General features: G+C 38.1%; 1 protein-coding gene and 1 pseudogene across 11 annotated transcripts in view; one reads left to right on the forward strand and one right to left on the reverse strand.

Moving 5' to 3' along the window:
• Positions 1-16,739, reverse strand: part of DST (dystonin) — a 496,251-nt gene that overhangs the window by 317,865 nt on the left and 161,647 nt on the right. The window lies entirely within an intron of this gene.
• LOC131514383 (small ribosomal subunit protein uS14-like) lies at positions 5,774-5,944 on the forward strand (annotated as a pseudogene).

Raw genomic sequence — 16,739 nt, forward strand, 5'->3', positions numbered from 1 at the left:
TTGGTAAGAATAAGGTGCAGTAACTGATGCACTATTTTATATATGCTATAGGAGACAGCAATTGGGGAAACATATGAATGTTGCTGGGAAGCATGAAGAAAGAATGGGAGAAGGTAAAGGGTCCCATGGTATTAGATTTGAATAGTGAGTATCAGTAATAAATTTATGATTTGTAAAACAGACATCTATATCCTAACTATTTCTATTAAAAGGACCTAGAAACAATGATGACCAGGCAGCATTAAGCACATCTAGTGTCCAGATCTTGATTATGAAATACAAAGCCCCGTTGAAATAAACTAGAACTCCTTAGAGAAATAATTGATTCCAGATCTGGGGCAGGGAAAGCACAAAGTGAGCTTGAAACATCTTGTTATTCCAGAAAGCAAAGAAATGCTTAAAGATTAATAAGAACATAGTAAAAAGACACAGAAGTCAGCTTCAAGGAACTCCCACTAGTTCAACTTTGGAGAATTCAAGCATCAAAAGAATAGCAATGGCAATGGATTCTAACACACTGAATAAAAAAAGAAAACATAAGTCAACAGTGAAGTTTAAAAACAAAAAAACAGGGAGTGGGGCAGGGGCAACAGGGGACAAAGGAAAGCTATTCTTTACAGAAGAATGCCAGCTAATAAATGAGAAAGAAATTTTTACTATTAGATAATTGAATTAGGCAAGGATCAAGGATCCTAATCATTGGGTAAAAAGTTACTGGGGAAGAGGATATGTACAAACTACTCACAGATAATGCATTAATTATAAGAGAGAAAAAGTACCCAAAAAGGATATTATTACAATGGAGACCTGGCAGATAACACCTTAATTAAGTGATCAGATTTAATAGGATATACCGGCATGTATCTCCTGATATAATCCAGTAAGAAATACACCCTATCACCTCTACAACATTTTTGTGGAAAATGTTTAACCTGAATCCAAACATGAGGAAATGATTAAAAAAAAAAAAAAAAAACAGACTGTGGAACATTCTAAGACAATTGATAAGAAGGCACCTTTTCTAGAATAAATGAGACTAAAGATATACACTAACCAATACAACATATGATCCTTATTTAGATTTTGGGAGTCCTAAGGAATAGAAAAGAATTTGGTAGCTAAAGGTTGGAGAAATCTAGGAAATAAGATTATAGACAAGTTTCTTAGGGATGAAAATGGTAACACAATTAGGTAAAAGAATGTCCTTATTCTGAATACATACACACATAATTATTTGGGGACAAAGTATCATGACATATAAATTTAATTTTTAATGATTCAATAAAAATTAAAAATAAGGAGACAGCACACCAAAATGTTAGCAATCAGTAAACCTAGGTGAAGGGTATACACAGTATACATTCTTTCAATTTTTCTATAGATTTTAAGTTTTTCAAAATAAAACAATGGAGGCAAAGCAATCTACCCACAAAGAATTCTAACAACCAAAAGAGGTTCAGAGATAGAACACTATGCTTTGAAGAGGAGAAAAATATTTGCAGGGGTGCCTTGGATGGTTAAGCATCTGACTCAATTTCGGCTCAGGTTATGATCTCATGGTTCATGAGCTCAAGCCCCACATCAGGCTCTGCGATGACAGTGCAGAGCCTGCTTGGGATTCTCTCTCTCTCCCTCTCTCTCTCTCTCAAAATAAATAAATAAACTTAAAAAAAAAAAAGAAAACCATTTGCAAAAAGAAAAAAGGTTTCTGGTTAGTGTAAACATTAAAAATCTAGCTTATTCTCATTTCAGCAAATACATTGTGATTTAAGACCTGCTTTCTGGGGCACCTGGGTGGCTCAGTCAGTTAAGCGTCCGACTTCAGCTCAGGTCACGATCTCGCGGTCCGTGAGTTCGAGCCCCGCGTCAGGCTCTGGGCTGATGGCTCAGACCCTGGAGCCTGCTTCCAATTCTGTGTCTCCCTCTCTCTCTGCCCCTCCCCCATTCATGCTCTGTCTCTCTCTGTCTCAAAAATAAAATAAAACGTTAAAAAAAAATTAAAAAAAAAAAAAAGACCTGCTTTCTAAGCTTCTGCACAGCAAAGGAAACAATCAACAAAACTAAAAGGCAACCAACAGAATGGGAAAAGATATTTGCAAATGACATATCGGACAAAGGGCTAGTCCCAAATCTATAAAGAGCTCACCAAACTCCACACCCGAAAAACAAATAACCCAGTGAAGAAATGGACAGAAAACATGAATAGACACTTCTCTAAAGAAGACATCCAGATGGCCAACAGGCACATGAAAAGATGCTCAACGTTGCTCCTCACCAGGGAAATACAAATCAAAACCACACTCAGATATCACCTCACGCCAGTCATAGTGGCCAAAATGAACAAATCAGGATACTATAGATACTGGAGAGGATGTGGAGAAATGGGAACCCTCTTGCACTGTTGGTGGGAATGCAAACTGGTGCAGCCACTCTGGAAAACAGTGTGGAGGTTCCTCAAAACATTAAAAATAGACCTACCCTATGACCCAGCAGTAGCACTGCTAGGAATTTACCCAAGGGATACAGGAGTACTGATGCATAAGGGCACTTGTACCCCAATGTTTATAGCAGCACTCTCAACAATAGCCAAATTATGGAAAGAACCTAAATGTCCATCAACTGATGAATGGATAAAGAAATTGTGGTGTATATACACAATGGAGTACTACGTGGCAATGAGAAAGAATGAAATATGGCCTTTTGTAGCAATGTGGATGGAACTGGAGAGTGTGATGCTAAGTGAAATAAGCCATACAGAGAAAGACAGATACCATATGTTTTCACTCTTAGGTGGATCCTGAGAAACTTAACAGGAACCCATGGGGGAGGGGAAGGAAAAAAAAAAGAGAGAGAGGTTAGAGTGGGAGAGAGCCAAAGCATAAGAGACTCTTAAAAACTGAGAACAAACTGAGGGTTGATGGGGGGTGGGAGGGAGGGGAGGGTAGGTGATGGGCATTGAAGAGGGCATCTTTTGGGATGAGCACTAGGTGTTGTATGGAAACCAATTTGACAATAAATTTCATATATTTAAAAAGAAAAAAAGGACCTGCTTTCTAAACTTGAACAAATACGCAGTGAAGAATGTACACATTGCCCCTGACACAGAAGTAATAAGTAAAATGCCCCCCCCAAAAAATTGTATTTATTAAAAGTTCCTTAAGATCCTGTACCAATTCCCTAAAGGTCTTAAAATGAACTATTACATTATAGAGTCTATACTTTAAATGTACAATGAAAAAATAGATAGGAGTTGTAATCTATGAGTATTCTTTGTGACATCTGGTTGAGGTACACATGAGATTGAGAAAAGAGAATGTTTAAAAATCCTAATATAGTCAATGACTGATTTAAGGATAATAATTCAAGCTCTTTCGTTGAAACTGCACAGTGTTTTTGTTGTTGTTGTTTTGTTTTTTAAAATTTTTTTTAAGGTTTATTCATTTTTCAGAGACAGACAGAGCATGAGCGGGGGAGGGGCAGAGAGAGAGAGGGAGACACAAACTCCAAAACATGCTCCAGGCTATGAGCTGTCAGCACAGAGCCCTACGCGGGCCTGAACTCACGGACAGCAAGATCATGACCTGAGCTGAAGTCAGACGCCTAACCGACTGAGCCACCCAGGCGCCCCCCCTTTTTTTTTTAATTTTTTGAAACCGCACAGTGTTTTTAAGGTTTCTAAACTAAACATTTTATTTTAATACAGGCTGTCAACCTGCATTGCAGCAGAAGACTTTAAATAACTTTTCCAAATTTAACTTTCAGTCCTACTAATTACAGCATGATCCTCCACCAAAGAACAGCAAACACCAGCTATTGCCAGACCTCTGCAGACATTACATTTACCAAGTAATCTGAAATTCAGAGTTGACATGCAAAATGGAATCATTATGACAGTCTAAAGCCTTTCACTATCTCTTTATATTTCATTTACAATCACATTACTTGTTTCTGATTGAATAGGTCAAATTGAACTAACAGCTTACCTCCCCTCTCTGCTGAAAACACATTACACTGACAGTAATTGGATCTGTTTGTAGGATACACCCCAAAAACAAGGAGAAAGGAAAAGAAATTGTTAAAAAAAAAAAACATTTGGGAGCTAGAAAGCAAACGGACTGGTGGTACCTGAACTAACAGAGAACTGAATCCTAAGCCAGTCCTGAGGAAAGCTGAGAGAACGAACCTGATTCATACCTTGAAACTCCCAAAAACCACACCAGAAATTCATGGTACCAGGTAACCTTGGAAATTACGGTGGAGGTGGGACTTGAAACAGATGGGCAAGGTGTAAGAAGCAGATTTACGTCCCTCAGATGATTTCCCAGCCCCCAAAAGGCGAGATTTATTGTCTGGAGAGAGTGAAACAGAGACAGGGTCTCTAATCTGCATGACGAGACACAGATAAGACAGGAGACTAAGTGTGAGTTCATATACTAAAAACGAACAGCTTCCAACCATCTCCTGCCCACTCAGTTCCTTCAGCTGGAGTTGAAAGTATTATTCTCTGCGGAATCTGACCAGCCCATGACAGAGGACCTTGAGACACTGATAGCAAGGTTCCCCGCAGCACAATGGCCCAGGCAGATTATTCCACAGTAAAGGCTAAGACTGACAAGTCTATCACACAGCCAGAGCTTCCACAGTCAGCTTTTAAACATGAGTAAGCAGGCAGCCAAGGAAAACTTCTGAGGAAAGCCTTGAATGTTAAAGGAGGGGACTAAAACAAGTAATAGATTTTTAAAAATTAACTTAGAGCAGGGGTGCCTGGGTGGTTCGGTCAGTTGTGTATCCAACTCTTGATTTCGGCTCAGGATGTGATCCCAGGGTCATTGGGTTGAGCGCCATTTGCAACAACACGTATGAACCTTGAGAGCATTATGCCAAGTAAAATAAGGCAGGGAAACACAAATGTATGATCTTACTTATATGTGGAGTCTAAAATAACCTAACTCGGGGCACACCTGGGGGGCTCAGTCAGTTGAGCGTCTGACTTGGACTTCGGCTCAGGTCATGATCTCACGGTCCATGGGTTCGAGCCCCGCCCCGGCCTCTGTGCTGACAGCTCAGAGCCTGGAGTCTGTTTCAGATTCTGTGTCCCCCTCTTTCTCTGCCCCTCCCCGGCTCATGCTCTGTCTCTCTCTGTCTCAAAAATAAATAAAAACATATAAAAAAGAAAAGAAAAGAACCTAACTCAACAGAAACAGAGAGTAGACTGAATGGTTGCCAGGGGGTTGAGGAAATGGGGAGATATTGGTCAAAAGGTTACAAACTTTCAACAGAAAAATGAGTAAGCAGCATGGTGGCTATAGCTAATGCTATATTTCATACTTGAAGGTTGCTAAAAGAGTAAATTTTAAATGTTGTCATCACAAAAAAGAACATGCTAACTATGTGAACTGAAGGATGTATTAACTAACCTTATTGCGGTAATCACTTCACAATATGTACATATATCAAATCATCACATTGTATAACTTAAACTTACACAAGGATATATGTCAATTTTATCTCAATAAAGATCGGAGTCGGGGGGAGAATGTTAGTCCATAAAAAATGAATTCTTGGAAAATAAAAACAGAAACGAAAAATTTCAGTGGAAGGATTGAAAGGTCAAACTGAGGAAATCACTTAGAAACCAAAACAGCAGGAATAAACTACAGAAAATAAAAGAGACAAGCAGAGGACCTACAAACAATACAACAGGGTAACTTGAGAAAAGGAAATAAAAAACTTCCCAAAATTCCTTTTGCCTTGTAGCATCTGAGACTGCAAGATGGGTCATCAGAAGCTCTATTGGGGCCATCTGAGGATATCTGGCCAGGGATCTCGCTCTTACTGTGTCTGCTCAAACTAGCACAATCTGATCCAGAAATACAGCCTCAATATGTACCGCCAGTGTTTCCATCAGTATGTGAAGGATATGGGCTTCTGTAAGGTGGATTAAGTGAATTTCCTTGAATGGGTCTTCTAAGAGATCTACCTGAAGTGCAGATACCCAAGATACCTGCCTTAATGCTAACTCATTGTACTTCAAATAAAAATACTTGAATTGTTAAGTACTCTAATGTGAAAAAACAACTTCCCAAAATTAAAGGATGTAAGTCTCCATATTGATGGGACAATCAAGTGTGTAGCTCGATGGATGAAAAGAGACCCACATCACAACATATCATCATGAAATTTTAGCATATTGGAGAAAAAGATCTTGAAACAGTAGTTCTCAGCCTTGGCTGCATATTTGAATTACCTAGGGAGCTTTATAGAATTACCATGTTTTGGCTCCCATCCAGAACAACTACCTCAAAATCTCTCATACTAAGATTTGGTTTAAGTTCCCAAATGATTCTCAAGTGCAGCCAGGACTGAGAACCACCATCCTAAATTTGCCCTGAAGCTAAGGAAAAACAGAGAGAGAGAAGGAGGGAGAACAATTTTGAGATTTTTAAACAGCAATAATGAAAAGTCTAAAAGATAACACGTCAGCACTTTCAAAATTCTGAAGGAAAATTTATTCTGAATCTAGACAGTAGCAATTAAGTGTAAGCACGTAGCAAAAACTTTTCCAGAACACTGAGGTCTCACAAGATTATGTTCCCTGCATCTTTCCTCAGGATACTACTTACAAAGGTAGTTCACCAAAAGAAGGCTGTAAGCCAAGGAAGAGGAAGGAATGGAATGCAGCAAACAAGGAACTAACACAGGGGCAGGCAAATGGTATCCCCAGAATGATGGATAAGTGCCCCAGAGATACAGGGCAACCAATCCAGAATGGATTCCCACAATTCTGTGAGGACAGTAAACGAAAAGATAAAATACCTCATGTATTTGAACGTATTGAGAGAAAATTTTAACAACTGGGGACAATCTGGGGATGGATTTGTGATAAGTCCCTAGAAAACTAAGCAAAGAAGAAAGATAATTATTAACTCCAGAGAACACAAGAAGTTGTACAAGAAGAGAAAAGTCATCATATTTTACTCGGTGCCCCCAGTGTAAATAGCATTTACTAAACAATGTGAACACACAGCAATGATCTGGACAAAAGAACGACACAACTACACTGGAGGACAGGATTGGGAGTGTGATGTGTCTGATGGCAGAAGAGGGTAGAGTGGGTTAAATGCTCACCCTCCACAGAAAGAATCCAATATACAATGCATAAAACAAAAAAACAATAAGGCAATCTAAAAATCTATTATTTAATGATACAATTCAAATTCCAAAACAGACAGAAGTCTACAGTACTTGCCTCTAGGTGCAAACAATAGTTGGGGTGGTGGGCATAAATGGTTATGGAAGGGACTGCTGGTTCTTGTAATAAGTTTTATAGAACTATTTCACTTTTAAATTACAAGAATGATCCATTTAAAAACGGATCCAATGAAAAATAAGACTAAATTATAAAAAACAAAAGCAGTCTATAAGCAAGGTACATCTTCATCTGTCACAACAAAAATAGAACATGTCTATAGACAGCATATTTTTTAAAATAACAATATAAACATTTCATTTGGAGACATGTAAGTGGCCACCAGAAAAACTAAAACATGATTCCAAATGGCATTTAAGGACAAGGGAAGAAAAGGGAAGAACTCCAGAGCTGAAACTATTCATTTTCATTACAAATCCTTCTGTACTGTTTGATTTTGTAACCATGTGCATATATTATCATGTTTAAATAAAGAATGTATTTAAAAACATATTCCAAAAAAAGGGTTTTTTTAATAATCTGCTATACTCACTGAAATTAACTTTAAAAGTTAAGTCTGTTGATATAATTCTAGCTCATTTTTCTAATTGATATATAGTAGTACTCACTGCCCAATTATAAAATCACTTATTTATCCATTATAATATTGACAGGCATTTAGGTTATTTCCAAAGTTTCTCTATTAAAAGCAACAGGATTTGAAAAAGCCTCTTGTATCTACTTGTACACATGCAAGATTTTCATCTGCTCAGTTGTCTTCAGAAATTTTGTCCTGTGTGCCCCCAAAGAATTTTAACTCTTTACACATTTTCTAAAAACTGAACTCCAGACTTCATTCGGATTTCACTAGTTTTTTCATAAAGTCCTCTTTTTGCTCCAGGACCACATCCAGAGTGAAACAATGCATTTTTTTAATTGTCCCATCTCCCCATCTCAAGGGCTATTTTTCAGTTATACTTGGGAGAAGCTTGTTTAAGGAATGTCAATTGCTACACTTAAGCAAATCATTTTACTCACTGAGACTCCGTTTACTTTGCTGTAAAGTGAAAAAATACCATTACTGAGAAGATCTAATAAAATAATGATATAAAAAGGCCCTTAAAACTTTGTTTTCTATATCAGGAGTATGTATTTGCTTAATATGTATTATTCACAAGCTAGACACGGATCAGAAATGTTCTCCTCTTACAAAACGTTCAGATAAAAATTAAAACCCTCCGGGGGTGCCAGGGTGGCTCAGTTGGTTAAACACCTAATTCAGGTTATGCTGTCAGGTCATGATCTCACAGTTCGTGAGCTCAAGCTCAACATCGGGCTCTGCACTGATGGTGCCCAGCCTACTTGGGATTCTCTCTCCCTCTCTCTCTCTGCCCCTCCCCTACTTGCATGCACGCTCTCACCATCTCTCTAAAAAAATAAATAAACTTAACAAAAAACTAATACCCTCCTTTTCCCCTAGAACATGCAACTTCATCTTTGTAACTACATGGAGAAACCAAAGACTCTTGACGTATTCATAAAGGGTTTCTACATATAAAATTGTTGAAAAACTCTTAGGAAAAAGAATCATAACAATGAGTGAAAAGAAATGACATGAAACTTACTAAGTGTTCTAATCTTAAGGACATGTCACATAATAAACCTTAAGGGAGAAACTAAAGCTGATTCCTAATTTCGTTTTTTTTTTTAATTTTTTAATGTCTTTATTTTTGTTTTTGAGAGAGAGCGACAGAGCAAGCAAGCAAGCACGAGCAGGGGAGGGGCAGAGAGAGAAGGAGACACAGAATCCGAGGCAGGCTGTAGGCTCTGAGCGGTTACACAGAGCCTGACGGACCCAGGGCTCGAACTCACTCATGACCTGAGCCTAAGTCAGATGCTTAACGGACTAAACCACCCAGGCACCCTGCTGATTTCTACTTTCTTAACACTACTCTCAGTTTTACTTATTGTGTTTTCATTAATCTGTTTATATTTTATATTTAAGGAATAATCAGAAGACAGGTTTGAAAACAGCATTCTAAGTACAATGAAGCATGACATGAACTCAATGACATTACAATGAGAAATATAAGGATTACATTTCCTGATGTCCATAGACTATGAGCAAAAAGGTTCTTAAATTTATGGATTCAAGTACCATTTGTCTTAAAACTCTTGGGAAAAGGGGGCGCCTGGGTGGCTCAGTCGGTTAAGCGTCCGACTTCGGCTCAGGTCACGATCTCGCAGCCCGTGAGTCCGAGCCCCGCGTCGGGCTCTGTGCTGACAGCTCAGAGCCTGGAGCCTGTTTCAGATTCTGTGTCTCCCTCTCTCTGACCCCTGTTCATGCTCTGCCTCTCTCTGTCTCAAAAATAAATAAAAACGTTAAAAAAAATTAAAAAAAAAAAGTCTTGGGAAAAGATATTTAAATAAATCATTTAAATTTGGTAAGAGGAACAAATTCAGCAAATATCACTTAAACAAAGTAGAGGCATGTAAGATTTTGATAAATATTTTTGTTTGGACTTTAATACCACTAGATTTTTGACAAACTCAGAACATCCTAGTAACACTCAACCACTGAAAAATATACCAAATATTGACTCTTCACTGCTAGCCAGACCCTAAGGACCTCAAGACAAAGACATCTTTTAGGACACACATGAGCTCATGGGAACATACTAACTTATCTCAGATAGCACATTGCTCTACTTTTTAGGAGCAAGACCTTTCCCTTGCTCTACACACATAACACCCATTGATATCCATGGGAGCCTGATGCAGGCAAAGAGCACCATGTGGCCTCTTCTAAAGAAAAAAATTTATGTCTGCTTTTGAATGCTGTTTGCCACCTGGCCTCCGGCCAAGCCAATATAAACATCACCATTCATGGAGTATTGGATATTTCCTTGTCTTCAGTGAATTCCAGACTTTTGAAAAGGTCAAAATTCAATTTGAAAAGAGGAAAATCATTATACTTAGGAAGGTCCAAGGCATAGTAAGAATATCATACAGTACAATACTGGCAAATGATCCAAAATACTGTAGCTGACATGAAAACCTATGCAATAATAGCTGCCATTTGGGGGTGTTTTTACTATGTGCTAAGCCCTAAGCTAATTGCTTTACATACATCATCTCATTTCATCCTCAAAAAATCCTGTAAGTGGATATTATCCATATTTTGCAGGTAAGAAAAGTAAAACTTAGGTACACTGGCAGAGCAAGGTCATAAAACCCTTGAGCTCTTAAAATACTATGGCATATTTACCACTGACTTTAAAACATGGACTATGACATTAACTATTTGGAAATAGCCTATTCCTTTGGAAATTACTTTTAAAATTCATCCCTTAACCTTAGTTGATACCTCGTTTTGCTTTCTACAGGAGGCTTTTTAAAAATTTCCTCAATCTCTATAATAGCAACACTACTGCTTAAATATACCTTCAGTCTCTTAAGTGTTCAGGAGACTGCAAAATATAATAAAGGATGTATAAGATAGTCTTGGACTGAATCTGAGTGCTACCATCTTTTATTTAAATTCATCACTGCCATTTTCTTTTGATATAATTATCGAATCTCTACCATTTTCCTGACAACCAGAGGCAGAACTCCCTTTCCCATCAGAAAGCTATGAGAAGAGAATCCATCTCATACAGCCCCTAATATGGATCTTACAAGCAGACCAAGCTGGCCAGCAAGTCCACATTCCTTCTAACACAGCAAGTGTTGAGCAAGTGCTCAAACATTGTTTAACAGTATTCCAAGATGTCACCCTCCTCTTATTAAAGCTTTAAGACAACTCCCTAGCATGCAGTGCCACAGGAATTTCTGTGGTTCATGGGGAATCTGAACAACACAGACACAATTTCTTTGTAACCCACTCTCCTAAAGTGGGGATCATGGTGTAGGAAACAAGGCAAGGTTTTCCCATCACACAAACACAAAGGGCTGAAGCCAAGGGCTGTGATCCCATTTCACGGCATCTCCTAAAGTCTTGAGTATCTAACACATGACCAAATTCAATCTTCAAGTTATTACAATTAAGTTGTTTTCTTCAGTGCATGAATCTGAACATCTTTAAATTAGATTTCATTCATGAAATCAAGTTATCAAGACACAGGCTACACTAATATATGTATACTCAGTAATTAAGTAGCAAAACATGCCAAGGGCTCTAATTATTTTTTATCTTAAAGATTAAATGGATGGTAACCAGATATAGATCATCTGTGACTCTGCAATCGGAAGGATTTAGAAAATTTCCAAATTCTCAACATCAGGTTATTGCAATTATTTTTAAATTCAGTTCTGCAAAAATGGGTCATTAAACAACATGAAAAGTAAATGTTAAAAAAAAAATACTTTCAGGTAGTTTTGGCCCTAGTTACACAGAAAACCGAGATAAGTGTTTTGGCAGCACTGAAATTTCTCATTAATATACCAATTTAAAAACAAGATACATGAAATATTGTATTGCTTACTCCAAAAAAATTCCCAACATCCTGGGGCTTTAAAATATATTATCAGTGTCTCCTGACAATTAAAATTTGACAAAGTAAAATACTTATTTCCCTGAAACCCACTGCAATAGTACATTTCTCAAGAAACATTAACACGGAAGGCATAGTACCTAATGACCACACTGAAGTAGCTCCAGTAAATACATTTTCACAAAGGAGAGGATCATAACTGTATTAAACCAAATACAGACCCTCTACAGATCTTATGAGAGCAAGCCTTTTAATCTAATGATAATAATTATCAGTAGACCCTGACAAATAAAAATACTTTTTCCCCGTGCCTGATTCATAACTAGTAGAATCAACAACTTTTGCTACTATATTTTTGCAGGTAAAATTAAATTTTGGTTTCTACCTTAATGTTCTCTATATTCCCTTTTTACTTCTTATCTGTGCACTAATTTTCCCAGCAATATTTAATGTTATTTTTTTCCAAGTTTTGTGATCCTAAAAATCTTTATGATCTTGGGTTAGGCAAAAACTTCTTAAATAGGACATCAAAAGCATGAACCACACAAGAAAAAAAAAAAAAACAAAAAGTGGACTTCATCAAAATAAAAAAAATTTGCTCTTCAAAATGGTCTATGTCATCCCCACTTCCATATGCACCATGGCTTTTCCTGTAGCTTTTCTCCGGGGAGAGGGGAATGCACTAGTCTTCGATCTAGCAAGAATATCCAATCCACTTGGCAACTGCATTCTTTCCACTGGATGTTAATAAACTGACATCCTGGTTTATACATCAGTGTCCTGAGAGTGCATTCACCTGGAACGGGTCAGTCTTCCTGAGTGGAGACAAGGCTGTAGTCTCTACACCTAAAAAACTAAAACCCAAATCCTGGGCTACAGCAACTTCACCCAAGTAACACCCCAATGACTGCCAAACTAGCCATTCAAACCCCAGTAAAGTCTCCTATCTATTTTTTATCTATAATGAACAGTACTTTTGCAAGCTGGTGCTCTAAGAAATCAATTGAAATTTCCTACACTGGTTTTTTTCCCCCAAAGATACATTTTGCTTCAGTCTACTGAAATGGTTAATTTTAAATACATTTTAAAATTATTATCTTTTTTAATTTTAGAGAGAGCACAAGTGAGAGGGGCAGAGAGAGAATCTCAAGCAGGCTCCACACTCAACGTGGAGCCCAATGCAGGGCTCAATCCCATGACCCTGGGATCATGACCTGAGCTGAAATCAAGAGTTTGAGCCACCCAGGCATCCCAACTCTTTTTTAAATTACTTCACATTTACAGAAAAGTTGCAAAAATAATAAAAGAATTTCTGTATACTCACATTCCCCTAAGTGTTAACATTTTACCATATTTTCTTTTTCTCCTCCTATCTATATCTATACCTATCTACCTAATCTATATCTATATATACATGTGTGTATGTGTGTGTATAAAATTTTTAAACCATTTGAGAGAAAGTTACAGGCATGATTTCCCTTTACTCTTAAATATGTCAGTGTCAATATCCTAAGAACAAAGATATATAATAGTTGACTTTGATGTTAAATGCTCCAGCAAGTCTGAGAACAAAAAGAACAAAAAGAAGTGAACAGTTTGAAATAAAAACAAAGAAAACCAGAGTCATAAGTTACCAAAATCTGATATAGTTGAGGGAAAAAAAAAACACCCTTACAATGCAGGTTTGCCATTATCATATAGGATAATGGACAAGATAAGTTCATTAATAATGGACAAGTAGGAAAAAAAAATGGCCCACCATTTACCTAATATCTTGTGATCATTTCCTAAATTAAATAATGAAATTATACACAACTGCATCTAACCAGCATTTGTTTAACATAGAAAACTATGGACTATGGACTAGTTGTTACGAGAATCAGCATGAAACATCATTCTATTTATTAATGCTACTCTAATTAAGCTCATTTCACATAACTAGTAAAAAAAAATATTCTACGATACATTTTCCCTTAGTATGCTTCATTTGAGAGGTTTAAAAAAAAAGAACCACTGATATTTTTACAATTAGCAGATGGAGCACAATCTAATAATAGAAACTGGACATTTTCTACCACCTGCTGGTAGTCTGTGTTTATTAGTCAGTGATAAGGATTTCGGTAATTTCTGAATAATGGTTAGTAGGCAAATTTGTTGCATGAGGCCTAACATGAAGCAGATGCCAGACTGCAATGTGGATCCCATGGCGCTGTGTAGCCTTCTCTATTGCCCACCATCCTCTGTGGCTGCCTGTGATGTCAAATCACTCAGCATCTGATGGCAAAGGGAACAGCTGGGAGGCAGGAGTGTGTGAGGACTACCCACGCTATTGGCCCAAATCTCCGCACCCTCTCTTGAAAGGCACTAATCCCACTTTTGCCCCCTAGATTTGCTCCTTTATGCTCTCCTTTAAGCTCCATGACACCATCCCACCCCAAATTCCCTCAATCTCTCCTCCTCCAAGTCAGTCCCATCAGTCACAAGTATTCCTGGAATGGGGCTGGCCTCAGGGAACAAACCTCAACTGCCCCTCCCTGAGTGAAGCATAACTTCTGGATGGCTCCATGCATCTTTTCCCATGGAGGTCTGAGGGTACAGTCTGACAGGAGTCTAGGGATCTTTCAATTCTATATTAAACAAACCTGTTGCACAACCTAGCCATTTGGGTGGTAGCATAAATTAAATTTTAAAATATTGCCCCCCTTTAATTAATTTATTATGTAATAAAACATCAGAAACCCAAAAAACTAGAGCTTCCAGTATACTATCTTCATAGCTCTACTTGAAAGAAAAATTGCAGGGGTGCCTGGGTGGCTCAGTCAGTTAAGCATCCGACTTCAGCTCAGGTGATGATCTCACGGTTTGTGAATTCAAGTCCTGTGTCGGGCTCTGTGCTGACAGCTCGGAGCCTGGAGCCTGCTTCGGATTCTGTGTCTCCCTCTCTCTCTGCCCCTCTCCCACTTGCACTCTGTCTCTCTCTCCCAAAAGTAAACATTAAAATTTTTTAAAAGAAAGAAAGAAAGAAAAAATGCAAATAATTAAAATATAAATTGACTGTTGGTTGGTGTCAGCACACAGTTAACACAACCTCCCATCTTCCACTTGGACAGCTGGTAAAATCACAGTAAATGTTCCCAGTGCTGACTCACTCGGTGGCAGATTCTGAAAGCCTCAGTTAGGTCTACCACCCCGAACTAAGACTAGAAAAGAGACAGATTTTAGATAGACTTTCAATTCCAAGAGTTTAACTTTTAAAAATCTTTTTTCCAGGGGCACCTGGATGGCTCAGTCGGGTAAGTGTCTGACTTCGGCTCAGGTCATGATCTCACAGTTCAAGAGTTCTAGCCCCACGTCAAGCTCTGTGCTGACAGCTCTGTGGAGCCTGCTTCAGATTCTGTGTCTCCCTCTCTCTCTGCCTCTCCCTTGCTCACACTCTGTCTCTCTTTCTCTCTCAAAAATAAATTTAAAAAAATTTTTTTAATTTTTAAAATCTTTTTTTTGCTTCCTTTTCACATAACAAATTTCATGAACCATTAAATTTGGCAATTTTTTAGAAATTTAAAATATACCATTTTTATTTATCAATATTAATTTACTTTTGTATGTGTGTCTCCCAGTTGTACTTAATGTTAGGTTGAAGAAAATAAAAGAATGACAACCTATATATTCAGTAAGCAGCTAAAATGTGTATGTCTGCTAAAAACATATGTAATATTAATATCATATTTCTATGCAACATGATTTTGCCCACCAGACACTGTGGCATCTTATTAGTAACAGATTATAATGCCAGTCATTCATAATTATGCAACTCTAAACATCCTAATTTGCATTCAGTGATGGGTAAATGTTTGTGTGGTCTATGTAAAAAATTATTTTCCTATCTTTTAAGAACCTAATCATTTGTAATCCCCGTTCAGAAATTTATGATCATTGCATATAATGTTAAAGCAGGAAAGAACATTAAAAGTAACTTAGTACAGGGGCAGCACCTGAATGGCTCAGTCAGTTAAGCGCCAGACTTCAGCTCAGGTCATGATCTCAAGGTCGATGAGTTCGAGCCTCGTGCCAGGATCTGTGCTGACAGCTCAGAGCCTGCTTCAGATTCTGTGTCTCCCTCTCTCTCGGTCCCCCACCTCCACCCCATCCCCTCCCCATGCTCACACTCTCTCTCTCCTTCAAAAATAAGTAAACATTAAAAAAAATTTTAAATAAAAACAAAAGTAACAAGAAAATCCACTCACCAGATATGCTAAACTACAACAACAACAACAACAACAACAACAACAACAACAAGTTAAGAGATTTACCCAAGGTCTTACAGTGAAGAAATAGCCATTTCAGGTCAACTCCAAGTACTTCCTGACCCCACGTTTCATTCCTACTGCTACATCATGTTGTCTTCATTAAAAAGTATAAGGACGCAGGCCCCCCTCAGGCTGGAAAGCCTGAGCTTTACAAGGGACTGTGTCCAGACTTCCCCTGCAGCTGCTGGGGGCAGCGCTGTCATCGTGGGGGAAAGCCCCAACCTGGGAGATAAGCAGGAAGTATTAGGCCCCTGGTGGGGTATAAAACAGGAAGCCAAATCTTAGCTGACCCAAGGGAGGGATCCAGAGAAAAGCCAGCTCTTCTCCCCATGCTATATCCAGGTGTTTGATTTTTCTGAAAGGAACTAGGGGATGTACTCTTCCCACAGAAACCACAGGATGTTGTAAAACCAAAAGACACCTTGGCTTCCTAGCACAGCAATTAAGGAAACATGCTATGTGGTACTGAAACCCTATCTAAAAAGAAACTTTGAAACAAACCCATTTGTTAATTAGATACTGTTGTTCATTTTAAATGGGGGGGAGGGGTGTTCTACAAGCTGATAATGAAACTGTGTGTCGACTTCATTTTCCCTTTTGCCAGGTAAACATAGTAAGTGACCTGATCTTTCTCTTTTTGGACAAGTCAGAATCTGAGATGTCAATGTCAAGGCTGTGTTTGAAAACAGAAGAAAACATTCACTTGTCTACTAATGGATGCGATGAGGAACATGAACTCCTGGGTAAGCA

The sequence above is a fragment of the Neofelis nebulosa genome, chromosome 6 (genome assembly GCF_028018385.1).
Source record: "Neofelis nebulosa isolate mNeoNeb1 chromosome 6, mNeoNeb1.pri, whole genome shotgun sequence".
Lineage (NCBI taxonomy): Eukaryota > Metazoa > Chordata > Mammalia > Carnivora > Felidae > Neofelis > Neofelis nebulosa.